The sequence below is a fragment of the Theropithecus gelada genome, chromosome 11 (genome assembly GCF_003255815.1).
Source record: "Theropithecus gelada isolate Dixy chromosome 11, Tgel_1.0, whole genome shotgun sequence".
In the NCBI taxonomy this organism is placed as follows: Eukaryota; Metazoa; Chordata; class Mammalia; order Primates; family Cercopithecidae; genus Theropithecus; species Theropithecus gelada.
In genome coordinates, this window is record NC_037679.1 from 63,142,657 (window position 1) to 63,164,590 (window position 21,934).

Below are 21,934 nucleotides of genomic sequence, written 5' to 3' on the forward strand. Positions count from 1 at the left end.
TTCTACCAGAGGTACAAAGAGGAGCTGGTACCAATCCTTCTGAAACTATTCCAATCAATAGAAAAAGAGCAAATCCTCCCTAACTCATTTACAAGGCCAGCATCATCCTGATACCAAAGGCTGGCAGAGGCACAACAAAAAAAAGAGAATTTTAGACCAATATCCCTGATGAACATCAATGCAAAAATCCTCAATAAAATACTGGCAAACTGAATCCAGCAGCACATCAAAAAGCTTATCCACCACGATCAAATTGGCTTCATCCCTGGGATGCAAGGCTGGTTCAACATACACAAATCAATAAACGTAATCCATCACATAAACAGAACCAACAACAAAAACCACATGATTATCTCAATAGATGCAGAAAAGGCCTTCAATAAAATTCAACAGACCTTCATGCCAAAAACTCTCAATAAACTAGGTATTGATGGAACGTGTCTCAAAATAATAAGAGCTATTTATGACAAACCCATAGCCAATATCATACTGAATGGGCAAAAACTGGAAGCATTCCCTTTGAAAACTGGCACAAGATAGGGATGCCCTCTCTCACCACTCCTATTCAACACAGTGTTGGAAGTTCTGGCCAGGGCAATCAGGCAAGAGAAAGAAATAAAGGGTATTCAATTAGGAAAAGAGGAAGTCAAATTGTCCCTGTTTGTAGATAACATGATTGTATATTTAGAAAACTCCCTCATCTCAGCCCCAAATCTCCTTAAGCTGATAAGCAACTTCAGCAAAGTCTCAGGATACAGAATCAATGTGCAAAAATCACAAGCATTCCTATACACCAGTAACAGACAAACAGAGAGCAAAATCATGAGTAAACTCCCATTCACAAGTGCTACAAAGGGAATAAAATACCTAGGAATCCAACTTACAAGGGATGTGAAGGACCACTTCAAGGAGAACTACAAACCACTGATCAACGAAATAAAGGAGGACACAAACAAATGGACAAACATTCATGCTCATGAATAGAAAGAATCAATATCGTGAAAATGGCCATACTGCCCAAGGTAATTTATAGATTCAATGCCATCCCCATCAAGCTACCAATGACTTTCTTCACAGAATTGGAAAAAAAATACTTTAAAGTTCATATGGAACAAAAAAAGAGCCCACATTGCCAAGATAATCCTAAGCAAAAATAACTAAGCTGGAGGCATCATGCTACCTGACTTCAAACTATACTACAAGGCTACAGTAACCAAAACAGCATGGTACTGGTACAAAAACAGACATATAGACCAACAGAACAGAACAGAGGCCTCAGAAATAACATCACACATCTACAACCATCTGATCTTTGACAAACCTACAAAAACAAGAAATGGGAAAAGGATTCCCTATTTAATAAATGGTGCTGGGAAAACTAGCTGGCCATATGTAGAAAGCTGAAACTGGATCCCTTCCTTACCCCTTATATAAAAATTAATTCAAGATGGATTAAATGCTTAAATGTTAGACCTAAAACCATAAAAACCCTAGAAGAAAACCTAGGCAATACCATTCAGGACATAAGCATGGGCAAGGACTTCATGACTAAAACACCAAAAGTAATGGCAATAAAAGCCAAAATAGACAAATGGGATCCAATTAAACTAAAGACCTTTTGCATGGCAAAAGAAACTACCATCAGAGTGAAGAGGCAACCTACAGAATGGGAAAAAATTTTTGCAATCTACCTATCTGACAAAGGGCTAATATCCAGAATCTACAAAGAACTTAAACAAATTTACAAGAAAAAAACAACCCCATCAAAAAGTGGGCAAAGGATATGAACAGACACTCCTCAAAAGAAGACATTTATGCAGCCAACAGACACATGAAAAACTGCTGCTCATCATCACTGGTCATCAGAGATATGCAAATCAAAACCACAATGAGATACCATCTCATGCCAGTTAGAACGGCGATCATTAAAAAGTCAGGAAACAACTGATGCTGGAGAGGATGTGGAGAAACAGGAACGCTTTTACACTGTTGGTAGGAGTGTAAACTAGTTCAACCATTGTGGAAGACAGTGTGGCAATTCCTCAAGGATCTAGAACTAGAAATACCATTTGACCCAGCCATCCCATTACTGGGTATATACCCAAAGGATTATAAATCATGCTACTATAAAGACACATGCACACGTATGTTTATTTTGGCACTATTCACAATAGCAAAGACTTGGAACCAACCCAAATGTCCATCAATGATAAAATGTGGCACATATACACCATGGAATACTATGCAGCCATAAAAGAAAGATGAGTTCATGTCCTTTGCAGGGACATGGATGAAGCTGGAAACCATCGTTCTGAGCAAACTATCACAAGGACAGAAAAACAAACACCACATGTTCTCTCTCATAGGTGGGAATTGAACAATGAGAACACAGGGCAAGGAACATCACACACCAAGGCCTGTCATGGTGTGGAGGCAGGGGGAGGGATAGCATTAGGAGAAATACCTAATGTAAATGACGAGTTAATGGGTGCAGCAAACTAACATGGCACATGTATACCTATGCAACGAACCTGCATGTTGTGCACATGTACCCTAGAACTTAAAGTATAATAATAAAAAAATTATTTATGCCTGTAAAATTGCTATCTTTGATAACAGTATCTGCAATTCACTCACTGTTATTCAAATGAGTCAGATTAACTATACATCTCTTGGAAATAAAAAACAAATTGAAAAATTAAGCATCCCATTTTCTAAGTACTATGAGACTTGAGTGTATAGGTACTTTTAACTTTTTAGCTGCTGTATTATAACTTCACTGGCTGTAAATTTGTAAGTTCAGAATTCTACTGAATATGAGAATAAATAAATTTATTTTTAATCTTACAAAAGTGATTGGGGAGTCAGCACTGTTTTCTGGCAAGGTGTTAGAGATTTTGCTATTAGAATGTAAATATGAGTTAACTAGTTATAGCTAAAAATGATAAGGGGCTGGGCACAGTGGCTCACACCTGTAATCCCAGCACTTTGGGAGGCCTAGGTGAGCAGATCACTTGAGGTCAGGAGTTCGAGACCAGCCTGGCCAACATGGTGAAACCCCATCTCTACTGAAAATACAAAAATTAGCTGGGTGTGGGGCCGGGCGTGGTGGCTCACACCTGTAATCCCAGCACTTTGGGAGGCCAAAGTGGGTGGATCATCTGAAGTCAGGAGTTCAAGACCAGCCTGGCCAACATGGTAAAACCCTGTCTCTACTAAAAATACAAAAATTAGCTGGGCATGGTGGTGGGCGCCTGTAATCCCAGCTAGTCGGGAGGCTGAGATAAGAGAATACTTGAACCTGGGAGGCAGAGGTTGCAGTGAGCCAAGATCGTGTCATTGCACTCCAGCCTGGGAGACAGAGAGACTCTGCCTCAAAAAAAAAAAAAAAATTACCTGGGTGTGGTGGCACGCACCTGTAATCCCAGCTCTCCAGGAGCCCGAGACAGGAGAATTGCTTGAACTTGGGAGGCAGAGGTTGCAGTGAACATAGATCGCACCACTGCACTCCAGCCTGGGTGACAAAGCAAGACTCTTTCTCAACAATAACAGCAACAACAACAAAAAGCTAAGAAAGGATAAGGGCCCAACCCCCAGGACAAGAAGGTAATTAGGGTGGCTCCCTTGACGTTTCATTTATTCATTCAACAAACATTTACTCAACCTCTACAAATATACCAGGCACCCAGGCACTAGAGATTCAAAGGTAAGTCCCCAGTTAGTCCACATTTGGGGGAAGGGAAGGGGAGATACCAGTAAATATATAATGGCAATGCAGTATGCTTAGATGCCTTGGTAGATGTAAGCATGGGATATTGTTTAAGCATCAAGGAGGGGCACCTGACTCAGACCATGGGGGTCAGGGAAGGCTCCTGGTCCCCACCAAACCAAGCCAAGATACTCTGTTCATTCTTATGTTTCCTTAGTAGAATGCAAACTCCAGGGACAGGATGGGTACTACGTTAATCATTTCTGTATTTCCAGTTCATGGCAAGCATTTGGCACTTGGTAGTGTGGCAGCCTTGATAGCTGGCTGATCCAACAGCTCTTCCCATCCTTTTCTCCTTTACCTGTTTCCACATGAGAGACAGGAAAATGCAAATAAAGATTTTACCAGCCTTCTTTGCAGCTAGTAGTAGCCACATAATATAGACCTGATGTTCAGAGACTTAAGTGGAAATCTACTGGGAACATCTGAGAAAACTTCTCCTTTCTGGATGAAGTGTCAACTCCCCCTTCCTCCTGCCTTGCATGGGGCCATAATGGCTGGAGCTAGGCAGCCACCTTGAGACCATGAGGGAGAGGTCAAGAGCTACACAGAATGGTCAGCTCTTATGTCATTGAACTGCTGAATCAATGCCATCAATACCTACCTCCTCCAAACTTCTTATGTAAGAGAAATCAACCCATGTGTTTAAGCTGCTGTAAATCAGTGTTTCTGGTATTTGAAGTCAAAGATATTCCAGTAGATTAAATAGGTGCTCAAGAAATGTTTGCAGAACTGAAGCCCTGGGATAAGCTGATTGTGGGGAATTAAGAGAGGGATCAGAGTTATAAAGAGGTAGAAAACTGATAGTTTCAGGGATGGAGAACTGGAGAACCAAGGAAGTGATGCCGGACAGCTTAAGAATGTGTAGGGTGGAGTGTCCTATCTTCTGGCTTCCCTGGACCACATTGAAAGAAGAATTGTCTTGGGCCACACATAAAATACACTAACATGAACCACAGCTTTTGAACTAAACAAAAAAAATCACACACACACAAAAATCTCATAATGTTTTAAGAAAGTTGACGAATTTGTGTTGGGCTGCATCCAAAGCTGTCCAGCACTGCATGCGACCTGTGGGCCACGGGTTGGACAAGCTTGGGGTAGAGTAAAAGGCAGAAATCTGGAACCCAGAGAAACTGGAATGGGGCAGAGTCTGGGAGGAACATCTTCTGGCTAGCAGATTACGTGCCCACTCTCTCCTCCTTATACGCTTCCTGTACGTGGTCCAGGGGACTCGGCTCACCTGCTTTTCCTCCACCTTTCTGATGGCTCATTCTTGGTCTCTTTCACTGGTTGCTCCTACCTTCTAAACATCTACATGTTAGAACACCTTGGTGATTTCTTCTCTTCTTTCTCTAAACTCCCTCCTTAGGAGACTTTATCCTGTCTCATGGCTTTAAATATAATTTATATGATGACAACTCCCAAATTTGTCTCCAGGCCAGCCTTCTCACATGGATTCCAGACTCCAGATGCCACTTGGCATCTCCACTTACAGGAATCCACGTGTCCAAAACTGAGCTTCTGGTATTTCCCCCGAAACATGCCCCTCGCATAATCTTCCCCAAATCAGTTCATGGTGACTCCATTTAGTTTTTATTTTTATTTTTGAGATGGAGTTTTGCTCTGTCTCTCAAGCTGGAATACAGTGGTGTAATCTTGGCTCACTGCAACCTCTGCCTCCCAGGTTTGAGAGATTCTCCTGCCTCAGCCTCCCTAGTAGCTAGGATTACAGGTGTGCACCACCACGCCCAGCTAATTTTTGTATTTTCAGTAGAGACGGAGTTTTGCCATGTTGGCCAGGCTGGTCTTGAACTCCTGATCTCAGGTGATCCGCCCACCTCAGTCTCCCAAAGTGCTGGGATTACAGGTGTGAGCCACAGCGCCCAGCTGTGACTCTGTTTTTTAAATTGCTCCACAAAAATTCAGCTTGGTGTTTCCTTGACTCCTCTCTGTTTCTCATTCCCATGTGCACTAACAGTAAATCTTGTCAGTTCTACTTTCAAAATAGATCCAGAATTTTTACCACCTTCTGTGGCTCCACCTTGGCACATTATTAGCCTTTGACTATGTTATTCTGCCTTTGTCTCCCTTCAGCTGATTTTCAATAAAGCAGCCAGAGTGAACCTGTGAAAATATGAGTCACATTGTGCTGTGCTCTGTTCAAAACCTTCCAAGACCTTCCTGTCTCTCTCAGAGTAAAAACCAAAGTCATTACAGCATCCTCCCATCAGGTCTCGCATGATCACACTGGCTTCCTTGCCAGACAGCCTCCTGCCTCAGAGCCTTGCCACGTGCTATTCCTGCTGCCTGGAATCCTCTTCCCAGATATCTACATGGAGTGCTCCCTCATGTATCTCAGTCTCTTAGTCAAAAGCCTCTAACCCCAACAATGCACAAATTGCAGCCTCTCAGCAATTACTATCTTCCAACAGACTGCCTCCTCATCACCAGTGTACTGTCTGCCCTCCAAATGATAGATCATAAGCCCCATGAAGGCAGGAAATTTTGTTTCATTCATTGCCATATATCCAGCATCTAGACAAGTGCCTGGCAATATAAGCCCTCAGAAAACATTTATGGACCGAAAGGATGAATGTGCAACCCTCTCCTCAGGGTGCTGCACAAGTATCTCAAACCCCCTACACTCACAACTGAAATCAGCACCTCCCCTACAGAAACTCCTTCTCTGGGGTTCTCAGATTCCTCTTCAACTGCTCTTTCCAAATTCTCCTTCAATCACTGAGTCCTACTAATTACACCTCGGCAATAACCTCCCACCTGGTCTTCCTGTCTTTAGAATTTCTGCACCCTCCCCTTCCTCAATCCATCACTGGCCTAACGGCCATAGCAAGTTTTTGTTGTTTGATAATCATATCAAGTTCATTTGAAACACAAATGCAGCTTGAGTAGCCTTAATTTTTTGTTTTGATTTCCTTTTTCCTTTTTTCGCTTGAAACATTTCAAGTCTGATGAAAAGTTCAAAGAATAAATAGTCACATACCTTTCACCAGATCCACCAGTTGCTAACATGGTGACATATTTACTTAACTGAACTTCATATGCACATATATATTTTTGGAAATTGTAGACATCATGACACTTCTCCCCCTAAATATTTCAGCATATCTATCTTTAAAAGAAGGACATTCTCCTATATATCCCCAATGCCATTACTACACCTAAAATCACATTAATAACATCCAGTAAGCAGTCCATATTCAAATTTCCCCCATTATTCAAATATTGTCTTTTTTTTATTATTATTATTTTTTACTCCTGATCAGCCCCATCCCATACCCACTGCCTTTTTGGATGACATTAATTTTTTTTTTTTTTTTTTTTGAAAATACAAGCCAGTTGCCGGGTAGAATTGTATTGAATGATTGAAACCCAACTCTGAGTGTTCCTTTCCTGCCTAAAGCCTTTCACTGGAAGCTGGTACAGGAGGTTAAGGCCTGAGCTTCTTAAGTTGGCCACTGGTCCTCCGTGGCATGCCTCTGTCCATGCCAAACTGCTTCGCAGACTCCGGGCCTCCACTGTCCTCCACACCCAAGTCTATACTTTTCTTCCCTCTGGACTTTGATTCAGGCAGTCCCCTCTGCTTGGAACAGCCTTCCCCTTCCTCCTTCCCTAACAAATTGTTACTTGTGCATTAAAAATTCAACTCAGGCACTGCCTCCTCCAGGAAGCCTCACCTAATTACCCTGGCTGGGTGCTCCTCCAGTCTCCATTCCTATCCCTGCACTCACCAGAATTTTTTTTTTTTTTAAGATGGAGTCTTGTTCTGTCAACCAAGCTGGAATGCAGTGGCATGATCTTGGCTCACTGGCAACTTCTGCCTCCCAGCCTTCTTGTGTGTTAGCCTCTCAAGTAGCTGCAACTACAGGCGTGGGCTACGTCTGGCTTTTATTCTTTTATTCTTTGTGTGTGTGTGTGTGTGTGTGTGTTTAGTAGAGACGGGAGTTTTACCACATCGGCCAGGCTGATCTCAAACTCCTAACCTCAAGTGATCCACCCACCTTGGCCTCCCAAATTCTGGGATTACACGCATGAGCCACTGAGCCCAGCCTAACCAGACCATTGTCTAATACTGTGGTGTGCCTGTCTCCTCTACTAAACCACCAGACAGACCATTGAGGACAGAGATTGTGGCTTCCTCACCTCCATCTGCCTGTCCTGCCCCAAGGTGGCAACTCAATAAATGTGTATTGAATCAATGAGAATCAGGAGAGAGAAAGAAAAGGGAAGAGGTTCTTGTTGCTCTGCTCTTCAGTCCCAGAAAGAAAGGGGTCAGCCAGAAGGAGGGGAACTGCTGATGATCCCACTCCAGGAATAAAAGCAGAGGGCTCTGGTTGTCTTATCAGCCTTCCTGCTACCATCACAACAAAGAGCCCCAGAACTGCGCCCCTTCCACCTCTGTGAGCTTTCCTAGCCTGAGTGACTTCCATGTGTGGTTTCTCTGTGGTAATAAATAGCCAAGACTTTAACATGAAATTGCCTGCAGGCCTGTCTTCAGGACAGACAGAGAGGTGGAGCTGGGAGTCACTGCAGGGCAGGCAAGGCACTGGGCAGTAGCATCTTCAAAGAGGGGAGAAAAGAAGGTTGAGGTTCTAGGGCCTGTGAGTAGGAAGAAAAAGAGAGTTCAGAGAGTTGTTCTGGGCATGAGAAGAGGCCTGTAAGTTTAAAAATAAGCCCCTGAAGACCTTGCATGGGGAGCCATTTTACCAGATGCCAAAGAGTTTAGACATGTAGCCAAACCTGGAAAGAATGTTTTGAGACCTGGCAGTGGCTAAGGGAATTTGCTCTGCCTTGGAACAAAAAGCAAAGTGGGAAAGGCTCTTCAGAAAAATACTCCAAAAATCAGTGCCCCTATGTTTCATTTTACATGTCAGCTCTGATCAGCTATGGTATGGGCTGTTGGGATTGCCAGACTGAGAAGAAATCTAAAACCATTACTGGAAGGAAGAAAGGAAGGAAGGAAGGAAGGAAGGAAGGAGGGAGGAAGGAGGGAGGGAGGGAGGGAGGGAGGAAGGGAAGGAAGGAAGGAAGGAAGGAGGGAGGGAGGGAAGGAAGGAAGGAAGGAAGGAAGGAAGGAAGGAGGGAGGGAAGGAAGGAAGGAAGGAAGGAAGGAGGGAGGGAAGGAAGGAAGGAAGGAAGGGAGAGTGCTGTGATTGATTAATCATGTCACCATGGGTGCAGGTAGGGAGTAACAGGAAATGATCTGGGAATCAAAGGGAAGATAAAAGGGGGGATTCCTAAAAGTACTGTTGAATGACTTAAATATGAGAGCTGTGTACATTAGTGGAAATATGGGCTTTATCCTTAGAGCTGACTGTGAATCCCAATTAGCTGTGTAATTGTGGGTGACTTACAAAACCCTATCTGTAAAATGGGATTGTTCTGTATATTACAAAACTATTGCTACATAAGTATTAACTATTATTATTTTAACACTTACGTAGCAATTCTAGGTGCCAGGCATTGTTCTAAGACTTTTACAAATATTAATTCATTGATTATCACAATAACTCCTTAAGGTTATTATTCCAATACACAGGTAAGAAAACTGAGGCTCAGAGAATTAAGAGATCTGCCAAGGGTCACACAATTAATGAGTGGCAGAGCTAATATTTACACGCAGGCAGCCTGGCTCTGAGTTCACATTCTTAACCACCTTGAGAGTTACTACAGCCAACCACTTTCCATTGCTATGGTTGCTATCACTGTGTCAAGCAACTGACATAAGCTCTGTAAGTTAACTCTGCAAGACTTGCACCCTGAAGTTCTCAAATGCATTAAAACACATTTAACAGAGCACTTCATTTTAAGCTATGCAAGCTACAAAGTCATTAACAGGACAAGAGTAAGGGTTCACTGAAGGAAAGAGAAAGGACAAAATCAGGACTCAGGAGTCTGTCCTCTAACAAAATACCTCTTGCCTTTTGACTTTTTGCTATATGTGAAAGGTTTACTCAAGATTCACCAAGATACATAGAACAGGTGTCTTACTCCATTCACTGAGCTGCAACAAAATATCATTAACCGGGTGGCTTTTTTTTTTTGGACACGGTTTTACTCTATCGCCCTGTATCAGGACAAGCCTCAGACAAAACTCCTCAGACACCGAGTTAAAGAAGGAAGGGGTTTATTCGCCCAGGGGCATCGGCAAGACTTCTGTCTCAAGAGCTGAGCTCCCCGAGTGGGCAATTCCTGTCCCTTTTAAGGGCTCACAACTCTAAGGGGGTGCATGTGTGAGGGTCGTGATTGATTGAGCAAGCAAGGGGTATGTGACTGGGGGCTGCATGCACCGGTAATTAGATCGGAACAAAACAAGATAGGGATTTTCACAGCGCATTCCTATACAATGTCTGTAATCTATAGATCACAGAACCAATTAGGTCAGGGGTCGATCTTTAACTACCAGGCCCAGGGTGCGGCACCGGGCTGTCTGCCTGTGGATTTCATTTCTGCCTTTTAGTTTTTACTTCTTCTTTCTTTGGAGGCAGAAATTGGGCATAAGATGATATGAGGGGTAGTCTCCTCCCTTAGCCCAGGCTGGAGTATGGTGGCATGATTGTAGCTTACTATAGCCTCAAATTCCTGGGCTCAAGCAGTCCCCTCACCTCAGTCGCCCAAATAGCTGGACTACAGGCATGCACCACCACCATGTCCAGCTAATTAAAAAAATTTTTTTTGTAGGGACAGAGTCTTGCTATGTTGCATAGTCCAGTTTTGAACTCCGGGCCTCAAGAGATCCTCCCACATTAGCCTCCCAAAGTACTGTCATTACAGGCATGAGCCACCATGCCTGCCTGAACTGGGTGGCTTCTAAACAACACAACTTTATTCCTTACAGTTCTTAAAGCTGGGAAGCCCAAGATCAAGGTGCCGGTAGATTCAGTGTCTGGTGTCAGGCCTCTGAGCCCAAGCCAAGCCATCGTATCCCCTGTGACTTGCACGTATAAGCCCAGATGGCCTGAAGTAACTGAAGAATCACGAAAGAAGTGAAAATGCCCTGCCCCGCCTTAACTGATGACATTCCACCACAAAAGAAGTGAAAATGGCCAGTCCTTGCCATAAGTGATGACATTACCTTGTGAAAGTCCTTTTCCTGGCTCATCCTGGCTCAAAAAGCTCCCCCACTGAGCACCCTGTGATCCCCACTCCTGCCCGTCAGAGAACAACACCCCTTTGACTGTAATTTTCCTTTACCTACGCAAATGCTATAAAACGGCCCCACCCTTATCTCCCTTAGCTGAGTCTCTTTTTGGACTCAGCCCACCTGCCCCCAGGTGATTAAAAAGCTTTATTGCTCACACAAAGCCTGTTTGGTGGTCTCTTCATACGGACGCGCATGACAGTGAGGGCCTACTTTCTGGTTCATAGATAGCACATTCTAGCTGTGTCCTCCATGGTGGAAGGGGTGAACCAGCTCTCTTAGGCCCTTTTATTCTTTTTTTTTTTTCTTTAGGACGGAGTTTCACTCTTGTTGCTCAGGCTGGAGTGCAATGGTGTGATCTCAGTTCACCACAACCTCCACCTCCTGGGTTCAAGCGATTCTCCTACCTCAGCCTCCCGAGTAGCTGGGATTACAGGCATGTGCCACCATGCCCAGCTAATTTTTTGTATTTTCAGTAGAGAAGGGGTTTCTCCATGTTGGTCAGGCTGGTCTCAAACTCCTGACCTCAAGTAATCCACCCGCCTCGGCTTCCCAAAGTGCTGGGACTACAGGCGTGAGTTACTGTGCTCGGTCTCTTAGGCCTATTTTATAAGGGCACTAATTCCATTGGTGATGGTGCTGTCCTCATGACCTAACCACCAGGTTACCACTGCCAAAAGGCCCCACTTCCTAATAGCATCACCTTGGGAGTTAGAGTTTCAACATACGAATTTTGGGGGGACACAAACATTCAGACCATAGCACTAGGGGAGCAGGACAAGAGAGTCTTCAGTTTACAAAGAATTTGTCTTGCTTTCTCCTGTGCTGGCATGAGAAATTCTTTCACAAAAAGCCTTTAGATTAGGGGTCAGCAAACTATGGCCCCAGGTCAAATCCTGCCTGACACTAGTTTTTGTAAAGTTTTGTTAGAACATAGCCATGCTTATTTTTTGTTTTCTTTATGTCTATTTTAACATTACAACAGCAGAGTTGAACAGTTGCAACAGAAACCATATGGCTTATTATCAGGCCCGTTGCAGAAAAAGTTTGCTGACCTCTGATCTCCACTTTAGGCCAGATTTTCTATATACCAATACAACACATATGATAATCTTATGTCCTTAACTTGAGAAGGAAAAACAAGGTATCCCCTTGGATGAGCTCCAGGGAAGGTGGGAAATAGGATGTCCATAAGAGGAACCAAAGCGAAAACAAGTGTGGCCAGAATAGCACATCCCAAAGTGTGGTCCTAGAAATGTTAACTTATGTTATGCGATAAAGTGGTTCAGCCATCAACTGTTTGGGAATCATTGCGTTAAACAACCTTAAGAGGATTTCTCTACTACAGGACTTCTCAGGACCTTTAAAATGCTATTATGTCTTGCGATCTCTAAGAGGGTAATATAGTTCACAGAGTTTCCCATGGGACTGTTTTTCAGAACATTCTTTGGAAAATGCTGAAATTAAAAAGGATTTAGAATCATTTTTCTCGGGAACTAGAAATGAAAACTATGAGGTCTGTGGCTTAATGAACCTCATTTTCTCTCAGCAACGAAAGAGGAAGCACAAAGAAGAAATAAAGAAAGAATGGGAAATAAAAGAGAGGTGTTTGAAGGAAGAAAGGAAGAAACCAAAGTGCTGGAGAGATGACATATTAGGGTATGAGGAACACTTGGACGACTGGACTGTCAGAGGGAACCATGTGTCAAAAGCAGAGGTGTTGCCAAAAACAGGATGCATGATCACCGTTGTCACCACTGCCATCATCAGCACCATCAGAGAAGCTAACCTTTCCTGAGGCCTAACTACTTTGCAGGTCCTGTATTATGTCCTTTATAGACATTAGGTCATTTAATTTCCATTTTACAGATGAGGAACTAGGGTGCACGCAAATTAAACAATTCACCCAGAGTCAAGCTTAGAAAGGTGTGTAAGTGGCAGAACGTAGATTCAGTCCTGTAAGCCTGACCCCAGAGCCTATGTTCTTACCACTGCATTGCACAGCTCTACTTCCAAGTGCATTAAAGGGAGAACTGGAATTACATTATGTAATATAGAAAGGATATTACACAGAAGTGCCACACCAGAACATTTGGAGGAAAAGGAAAACCAACCAATATGACTTTGGATACTTGGCTGCACAGGGCCAAACAACGAGAGGACTGATTTTGTTTCCCAAAGCACATCCAGACGTTCAGATATCATCATGTTTTCTTTCTCTCACTCTCTCTCTCACTTTTTTTTTTTTTTTTCACTCTCATGTTAACTATCCTTCTTATTTCATAAATTATATATCAGGCTTATCCAATGTGTGACACTTGCTCATAAAGTAAACATAAGATATTTTTTGAATGTTTAAAAAGCATTTTCAACCCAAACACCATGACTACTGTATTTATAATAAGCCTCACTTGGATTTCCACAACGGCCAGTTCTTTCTGGGGGGATGGAGATCCTCAGAACAGCTTCCTAAGACAGATTCTGAAAACATGAATCACAGCTCAGTTAAATCATTTGTGGCTCAGGACATACCTTCATTAAATGCTAGCATTCACCCACATCCTAACTGCTGATTTTTATGTTTAAAATCTGATACAAATAATAAATTATAATATTTGTGGAGAGAAGGAGGAGAAACTCAGGTCTGGAAAAGCAGCCCAGGATGTGAAAAACATTGCACACTGGATTTGCTGGAAATGGCCGAAAAGGGCTCCGCTGGAATGCTACAAATTCGTACTGGGAAGTTTCTGAAGGCAAAGTTTGTGTGGGGCAATCTGACACCTCTGATTTGCTTTCTTGGGTCTGTAGCAGAATAAAGAACTGCTGCAGACCGGCCAGGATAAAATTGAACGACTGCACGCTGCTCGTAAATTTCTCTATTTACCTGGTGAATGGTGAGGGTAGGGCTTTGGGCTCCTCGGTCCAGAAGAGCTGCAAGGCAGAGCGTTCAAATCGTGGCTGGCCCTGGGCTGCCGCCCTCACGATGCTTCTGCTGCTTCTAAGATCCCATTGGAAGTCCCAAAGGGCTGGAGAGCCCCAAGGCCAATATTAAGTTTCCAAATGAATATTCCTCCCCGACCCGCACTCCCCTTTGCTTGCGTTGACTTTGGAGCGTCTCGGATTTCTTCCACCTCTGTGCTGGGAACCCAGGAGTTGCGCTGGCAGAGAGGGGCGGCCCCAGAAACCACTTCCAGATGTGCTCGGCTGGCCGACTCGGATGAGCCAGACTTCCTCTGGCTGCGTGCAAAACATTCAAAAAACAACGCGGTTCTGTAGGAAAAGACACAAAACAAGAGAAGAGCAAATGCTTGCAGGGTGAAGTTCTACCACATGTTGGGTCGAAGCAAACTTTGAAAGAACACAAGTGAAAAATAAAGTTCATGCTGATTTTGAGAATCTTCATGGCCACTAGCTTCTCCTGAAATCTCCTAGTCGTTGAAATGCTGTTGTCCCCAACTCAAAACCCAGGTAACAATTGTGGTCTCCTTCTACCAAAGCAATAATGACAAGTTTCAAGATGGAGTGTTTTTGTGCCTGAACAAAAGAGGAATCAGAGAGGAATGAGGCAGGGAGCTGGGAGCTGACCTCAACAGCAATCTGCGCTGTTCTGTATGGGTTCTCAAACCCAGGAGATGGTGCCAGCACTTTGTCTGGGATCACGGAATTTGTTTCTGCAGTGGCTCCTCTTCCTAGTTCCTATAAGGATATAAGGATCTCCCTGCTCACTGTCTCTTTCTAAAGTGGTGCTCTCCAACAGAAATAAAATGCAAGCCACACTGTAATTTTACTTTGTGTGTTTTTTTTGTTTTTTGAGACAGAGTCTCGGGGTTTCGCCATGTTGGCCAGGCTGGTCTTAAACTCCTGACCTTAGGTGATCTGCCACCTCAGCCTCCCAAAGTGCTGGGATTACTGGCGTGAGCCACCTCGTCCAGCCAATTGTACTTTTTTTTTTTAAAGAGACGGGGTCTTGCTCTGTTACTCAGGCTGGAGTGCAGTGGAGTGACCACAGCTCACTGCAGCCGTGAACTCCAAGGCTCAGGCGATCCTCACGTCTCAGCCTCCTGAGTAGCTGGGATTACAGGTGCACATCACTACACCTGGCTATAATTTAAAATTTTCTAGTAGCCACATTAAGAAAAAAGTACAAAGAGGTAAAATTTATCTTAATGATATATTTTACTTTACCCAATATATATAAGATGTTATCATTTCAACACATAATATAAAACATTATTAAGAAGATGTTTTATATATCTGTTTTGTTTTTAAATTTAATTTGATACATATTCATGTAATAATTGTATATATTCATGGGGTACATAGTGATGTTTCAATATATACAATGTATAGTGATCAGAACACTGTAATTAGCGTATCTATAATCTCAAATATTGATGCTTATGTTGGAAACATTCAATATCCTCCTTCTAGCTCTTTGAAACTGTATATTATTGTTAACTGTGGCCATACTACAGTCATATAGAACGCTAAAACCTATTCTTCCTATCTAGCTATAATTTTATATTCTTTAACAAATCTCTCCCTATCTCTCCCTTCCTCCTACCCTTCCCAGTGTTTTTTTTTTTTTAACTAAGTCTTTGAAATTTGGTGTGTATTGTACACTTGCAGCACATCTCAATTCAAACACTAAATTTAAACAGAAACACTGCACATATATGTAGATTTTATAAAATTTACCATTTAAAAAGCAGATTCATTTAAGGTAATGGATATCCCAGTTACACTGATTTCATCTTTACAAATTATATGAATGTATTAATATTAAATGTTTGAATGCACACTCAAAATACGTATATCTATTATGTATCAAAAAAAATTAGAAAAAACACTAGGAAAAAAAGTAGATTCACAAATCCAGGTTGGTCCAAATGTACTTAAAAATTTTCCAGTAATTGAATAGAGTATCAGTTTTTCAATTAAAATTAGTTACAGTTAAATAAAAATTAAAAATTCAGTTCCTCAGTTGCACTAGTCACATTTAAGTACTCAGTAGTCATTGTGGCTAGTGGCTACTATATTAAGCAGTTCCATTCTAAAGGATTTAGTAGGGATTTTCTTAGACATGAACTTTGAAGGTGGGAGGATCCTGAATATCTTCCACGTATATAGAACTTTGAATATAGCCAAAGCATTTTCATATCTTCTATTCCTTTTTAGCCACACAACATTTCTGGTAGGTAAGTTGAACAGATGTTATTTGCCCCAATTTACAGATAAGCAAACTGAGGCTTTGAGCAAATTAAAGCCCTAGTTCCCAAAGCAAGTTAGTGATGAAGCCAGGATTGGAATTCTTATTCAGCACTTCTTAAGTGTTTCGTTCTTGAGGCATGTTTCAAATACTAGGATCTGGGGCTGCAACAGTAGGGTTAAGTGGCATCCACATTGGTCATCCTTCAGCATCAAATTTGCTGCTTGTGTAGAATTATTGACTGCCTTGTGATCCCTTATGTGCCCCTATTCTAAAGCCCCCACACAATCCGGCAAGTGTGTCCTTTCTCCTGGAGAGGCTTGACATGATGCCACTCCTCTTCTCTCTTGACCCCCAGCATCTTGTACCTTATTTTATTTATTAATTATTATTATTATTATTAGAGGCATGTCTTGCTATGTTGCCCAGGCTGGACTTGAACTCTTGGGCCTTTCTCCTCAGCCTCCCGAGTAGCTGGGACTGTAGTCATGCACCACCATGCTCAGCAAGTTGTACCTTATTTTAAAGCACAATTCCATTCAAACATTTAGCTAAATGTTTTTAGCTAAAACATCGGTCACCTCTGGGAAGTCAGAAGGTTCAGGGGCAGTGCAATATACTATACTTTAAATACTCACTGCACACACATGAGCGAAAATAAGATAACCACTTCTGGCTCAGGGTTTCCCACCGCCCTTCCAGAATTATGTGCCGTCAGGTGCAGCAGGCCAGTCCCTCAGACACGTCCCAGGCATCATGTGGACAGCAGCCTGAGCTGACACCTGCCCTGTGCAATTTCCTTCACAGATCATGTCATCTCCTTTGCATCTCTCATCCACCTAGCAGAGAATGTTGTAGAACTTCTCCCTGACCCTCACTGTCTCTGATTCCAGCTTCTTTCTCCTTTATCCTCGCTGTGCCATACTCCAAGGGTGCAATAGGCTTGTTATCTATGACTTAGATGTCCATACTGTATGCACAGATTCTTCCCTGGGGAAGAAATGAGAAAAGAAACAGAGGATATGCATGACACCAGAGTGGGCTTCGGAGACAGACAGACCTAGTGTGAGCTCAGCCACAGGTCTTACCTCCAGTTTCCTCATCTGTTAAGTGGGGACTGCCAATTGGATTCTTGTGTGGGTTAAAAGACATCATGCATGTAAGGCACTCAGTAAGGACTCAAGAAATGGAAGTTTTTATTGCTGTTGTTTTTAAACAAAAATAATATTTAATTGAAATTGAATTATAATATGTAATTGATTTTATTGAATAATATATAATTGAATATTTAATTTTAAATTTAAATGTTTGACAAATAAAGACTGAATACATTCAAGATGTACAATGTGTTGACTTGATATGCACATACACTATGTAATGATTACCACAATCAAATCAATTAACACATCCAACACCACCCATTTTCTACACTAGATCCCCAGAACTTGCTCATCTTATAACTGAAAGTTTGTACTGTTTGACTAACATATCCCCATTTTCCCCTCCCCTCACCCTAGTAACCACCATTCTACCTACTCCCTGCTTCTATGAGTTTGACTTTCTTAGATTCCAAATACAAGTAAAATTGTACATATTTGTTTTTCTGTATCTGGCTTATTTCATTTAGCATAATGCCCTCAAGTTTCATCCATATTGTCAAAAATAGCAGGATTTCGTTTTTATGGCTGGATAATATTCCATTGCATATATGTACCACAATATCTTTATCCATTCATCCATCAATGGATACTTAAGTTGATTCCATATCTTGACTATGATAAATAATGCTGCAATGAATATGGGGAGGCAGATGTCCAAAGGAAATAAAACCAGTATTTCAAAGAGATATCTGCCTCCCCATTGAAATACTGATTTTATTTCCTTTGGACATCTGCCTCCCCATATTCATTGCAGCATTATTTTTCCCTTCTAATAGAAACATGATTTCATTTGAACAGCAATATGCCCATTTGAAAAGATTCTCCTCCTTGGATGTCTTGCAGCTAGAGTGGCATGTGAGCAGATGTCTGCTGTCTAGCACTTCCTCGAAAGCTAGTGTTTTCCTGGCAAAGAGCTCTTTGGTGTCTTTTGCCCTTTTTTCCTGTTTAAAATCCAGCCTTGAACCTTGTATGTGAAGTAGCCACCTTGCAGCTCTGGGGATAAGAGGCCCGCACTATGCTGCTGCATATGGCCACATTGGCTGTGCACAGTGACTACACAGTTGAATCAGTCAGGGTCCTGGCGGGATACAGACAGCTCCCTCCAATAAGGTAATGGTGGAGACTTTTTTAAAAGGCACTAATTGAAAAGGTATAATCACTGTCAGGGAAACATGGTTAAGAGATGATGCAGTACCCTGGGGCTAGCAATAGCAGGGAGTTATTACAACCCCAAACTCTGAAGGTCAACGAGAGAGTGGTTTCCAGGACTTGGAGAGAGGATATGGAGAGGGGTGGCCAGCAAGAGCAGCCCTCCCACTGGGATACAGCCAATCTGTGGTGCTCTGCACAAAAGGAACTAGGGGCTGATTACCCTAGCGTCACAGTCTGCTGTTGGTAGTGTCTCCCATTGACCAAATCCAACTAGAAGTCAGAGGGCAAGGAGCTCAAGTGCTATAATCCATTGAGGTTAGCCTCTCAGGACACTGAACAGGTTGAAGGGTGGAGAGTAGATCTGTAGAAGTAAATGAAAAATATCCTTGCATGATATGAATGGGGTCCCTGGCACTGTGTCATTCTGCAGCCTGGCATATGCTAAAGATGGCAGAGAATCACCACAGCAGCCCTGAATGAACTACTTATGGAAAATCTTGCTATGTGATGAAAATAAACCCTTAAGTGGTCAAGTAACTTTGGTTAGATTTAGTTACATGCCTGAGTGCAACCGCATGCAATATGTATGCATTTCACATGCATTTTATATTTGTGGTATCATTTGTCAACAAAACATGTATCTGAGTCATTATTATTCTGTGTTTATTTCTTACTAGTTGAAAGTCAGATGTTCATCGTTTCTTCTTGCTAACTGGGTCTGCCTTGACTGTGTATATTACTTTTAGATAAGGTCCTAGATAAAATCTATTAAAGCTGATAAGGTTGCCTGGGAGGAAAGGAATAAGTCTTCTCTAGTAGTACATGAATTACCACATTGGGTCAGGCTGACAAGCCTCTTTGCCACGTTTGTCTCCCATGGCTGGGCTCCAAGATCACACACATGGGGCAGGAATTACCATAGCAGGCTCAATTCCCTCTCTTTTGCCTGGTGTGGTTCAGTTGCAGGTCATCTTCTTGTTGCCCTGAGCTTCAGTGCTCTTGCTCTCCCCTGCTACTCCCTGAACTGCAGCAATTGCTCCAGCACCTGAGTCTCGCACTAGAGTTCCCTCTCTCCCACATGCTGTAACTGTTTCTCTTCCTTGGCCCAGTTCCCTGTTCTGGCAGTTAAGTTAGGTTCTATCTAGCCTGGAGCACTGCCTTGCTCTTGCCAGGTGCCCTCTCTGTGCTTTGGCCATAGCTTCAGCCAAGATTCATGGTTGGAGCCCTGCAATCTGTAAACAGACCTCTCAGACACCATCTGTTTCCCTCACTTCGGCAACAGTCCCTGCCCAGGATCTCTGCTATTGAGTTCTGCCCACTTGCTAGCACTCCCCAGAACCTCTTCTCAGACCTCTGGCAAAAAGCCTTTGGCCCTTGGCCCGAGTCCTCAATTGAGATTAAAGACATTGCAATTTACACTCTTGGCTGAAAACACAGGACTGTCTGCCACCTCCAGCACCAGATTCTCACTCTAGGGTTGACTTTTTGGCCTGCAGCTCAGGAAGAGGAATAGAAACTGTAGAAATATAATAACATCATGATAATGATAGAAATAAAACAATCTACTACTTACTAAATGCTCACTACATGTCAGTCCTTGCATAAGTATAGCACAGTCCTTGCTTAGCATGGCAACAGCACAGATTTCAATTAGCACCATTTAGTTATATAACACAAGTCCCCCAATAACACAGTTCAAATTTCAGTTACCACAGTATATTAACTGTGAGTAATTGCATAAATACAAGCTTTGCTGCCAGGTTTTCAGTCCACAAAATTACTATGTAAATAACAGATGTACACCATGATCAGTGACCATAGCATATCACTTCATTTGTAGTCTGCTGGTGACCGGTCACTGGACATCTGTTATTTAGTTATGCACAGACAGCAAAGCATGTAGTTGTGTTGCCTCCTTATCTCCATGTGACATTTTAATAAATGGACAATAGAATTTGCCAATAAAGATAAAAGTGAAGCAAAGAAACGAAAAGTGATAATTGTGGGAGTGAAGTTCAAATCAAAGATCACTGGAGTTACAGAAGAAATTGTTGGCCATGAGAATGTTGTTGTTGCCACTGTTCAACTCCAGATGGGCATCCAGAAAAACTTAGTAAAGGTAAACTTATGAACATAAATAAGGAAGGAAGTTGGAAGTTGTAAGGACAAGGATAAAGATGTTCCAGAAAGTGACATGAGCAAAAAATTCACATTAAAGGAACATTCAGAGATATCTCACAACATTGAAAGCACAAAGGAAAACTTAGAAAGGAGGCTGGGCATGGTGGTTCACACCTGTAATCGTAGCACTTTGGGAGGCTGAGGCAGGAGGATTGCTTGAGCTCAGGAGTTCAAGACTAGCCTTAGCAACATAGGGAGACCCCATGTCTACAAAAAATAAAAAAGTTAGCCAGGTGTGGTGGTATACACCTAAGGTCCCAACTACTCAGGAGGCTGAGGTGGGAGGATCGCTTTAGCCTGGGAGGTCAAGTTTGTGGTGAGCTATGATCATGCCACTGTACTTCAGCTCAGATGACAGAGACCCTGTCTCAAAAAAAAAAAGGCCTTAGAAAGGAGTATGACAATTTGCCACAGCATAGAAAAGATGCTCACTCCATATAGTAAGCTATATGACAAGAAGGTGGTAAGCATGGTTTAAACTACTCATGGTAAGTTTTATGCAAAGAAATAAAACTATTTAATTCTCAATATTTCTGTTTTAAATTATGGCATAACAAAGAAATATTAGGTTTACAATTTTTTCATTTCTCTATATATTTATAAGCAATAGTAAGTAAGTTTTTAATATTTTGACAAAAAAGTTTTTAAACATCACAAAACAATTGTAATTTTTCCCACTGGTAATTAAGATCACTTTGAAGGGTGTTGGCTTGCATATCATGTTTGCAGAACAGTATTATCATGCAAACTGAAGACTGCCTGTACTTTACATGTATTATTTCATTTATCTATTGATTTCTTTCTTTTTTCCCCTTCGCTAGGTCGCTGCCCCATTTTCAGCACTAGATGGTGCTGAAACCCATGTTTGCCTCCATTCTAATAAATATTCAGTGCCCCTTGTCCTTAATGGGGGATATCCCAGTAGTATGGGAAGGCTGACTAGGGGTTTAGCGTCAAAGGGACCTATGGACCCAACCTCCTACAGTGTGATGCTACTGAACAGCCACTCTGATTTGGTGTCTCCGTCTCTTTTTGTCAAGTTACACAGCAGTTTCCAGAGCTGGGATAGTAGTCTCACCTCTCACCTTTGTCTCTGGCTGTTCTCAGGGATATTTTTCCTCCAGGGACTACTGATGCTTCTAGTGGTTGAGGCAGGGACAGGTCTTCTGCCAGGGAACCCAAGATTGTGGAGAAGCTGGTTGTCTATGCCTTGATCTCACTTTTTACAGTGTACAGACTGTGAGTTGGGGGAAATTTTCATGTACTTGGTGCCTGGCAGATTGTGGGGAGGGGATTACAGA

The 21,934-nt window shown here is 42.4% G+C and overlaps 1 protein-coding gene across 3 annotated transcripts in view; it reads right to left on the reverse strand.

The window, feature by feature from the left end:
* Positions 1-21,934, reverse strand: part of GLT8D2 (glycosyltransferase 8 domain containing 2) — a 73,393-nt gene that overhangs the window by 45,258 nt on the left and 6,201 nt on the right. For 2 of the 3 annotated variants that reach the window (XM_025401707.1, XM_025401709.1), the window contains exon 2: positions 13,816-14,201. The gene's annotated coding sequence lies outside the window, so the exon portion shown is untranslated. Of the gene's footprint in view, positions 1-13,815; positions 14,578-21,934 lie in introns of those variants that run through there. The other variant, XM_025401708.1, reaches the window with a different exon arrangement.